Below are 1,329 nucleotides of genomic sequence, written 5' to 3'. Positions count from 1 at the left end.
CAAAACTCTGTCTCAAAAAAAAAAAAAAAAAAAAAAAAATGGGTTTACACAACTTTCCACTTCTTTTTCATCCTGATCACTTATCCAGGTAGCAGCCTTGAAGTGATCGATCACTTTCTCGGGACAGCTGCATTTAATCACTAAATTAAGGTGCCTTAGTAAGTTGTGTGTGTCAGAGGCATTTGAACCAGACCAACTCCATGTTGAATAGGGGCTGGTAAAATAAGGCTGAGACCTACTGGGCTGCAGTCTCAGAGAGTTAACGCATCCTAAGTCACAGGATAACATAGGAGGTCAGCACAAGATACAGGTCATAAAGACCTTGCTGATAAAACAGGCTACAGCAAAGACGCCGGCTAAAACGCACCAAAACCAAGATGGCAATGAACGTGACCTCTGGTCGTCCTCACTGCTACACTCTCACCAGCGCCATGACAGTTTACAAATGCCATGGCAACATCAGGAAGTTACCCTATATGGTCTAAAAAGGGGAAGCATAATCCACTCCTTGTTTAGCATATCATGAAGAAACAACCATAAAAATGGGCAACCAGCAGCCCTTGGGGCTGTTCTGTCTATGGGGTAGCCATTCTTTTATTCCTTTACTTTCTTAATAAACTTGCTTTCACTTTATGGACTCGCCCTCAATTCTTTCTTGCGCGAGATCCAACAACCCTCTCTTGGGGTCTGGACTTGGACCCCTTTCCTGTAACATGTATACCAGGAGAACGGAAGTAGAGACAAGGTATCAGTTCACTGTTGCAAACTGTATCTAATACCAAAAGCCAAATGCAAGAAGCCAGCAGCAGTAAGATGGCCCTGAGACAGGGTCCAGAGTCTGATCTCTCAGTACTGGGTGGAAGGGTCACACTTGCCGAGATGTGCCCTCCCACAGTGTGCAGCTTTAGCAGGAATCATTACTTAGAAATGCAAACAGTCTCTGTAACAGAAACAAAGAGCCAATGAGCAGATCAATTTCAGATGGTCCCATCAGAAATAAGCCCTTTTCTGTAGGCAATTGTGACCCAGCTGGTCTGGCCAGCATCTATGATGTTTTCCCAACTTTGTCTTTCGAGTCTTAAATCTGCAATTGTCCCTGAGCCTGAGTTTTGTTTTTTAAGCAGAGCAACTTTGTCAAATTTGGTTTGTCTTAGCTAACTAACAGGCAAGCCAGCCCAGAAAACTGGTCAGTTACAAACTTTCTCTGAAAATAAAACAAAACTGGATGAGGTCTCTATCTTCTTTTATGTCCTTGGGAGCGTGACCTTGTAACCATGTGGTGGTACTTTCTTCTTTTTTTTTTTTTTTTTTTTTGGGAGACGGAGTCTT

General features: G+C 43.0%; 1 pseudogene; it reads left to right on the top strand.

Annotated features, from left to right (window-relative positions):
• LOC105531895 overlaps positions 1–1,329 on the top strand; it is a 10,705-nt pseudogene that overhangs the window by 1,227 nt on the left and 8,149 nt on the right.

Source organism: Mandrillus leucophaeus, unplaced genomic scaffold (genome assembly GCF_000951045.1).
Source record: "Mandrillus leucophaeus isolate KB7577 unplaced genomic scaffold, Mleu.le_1.0 Scaffold92, whole genome shotgun sequence".
Taxonomy (NCBI): Eukaryota; Metazoa; Chordata; class Mammalia; order Primates; family Cercopithecidae; genus Mandrillus; species Mandrillus leucophaeus.
The sequence above is the reverse complement of the archived record's forward strand: the minus strand, read 5'-3'. Positions and strand labels throughout refer to the sequence as shown.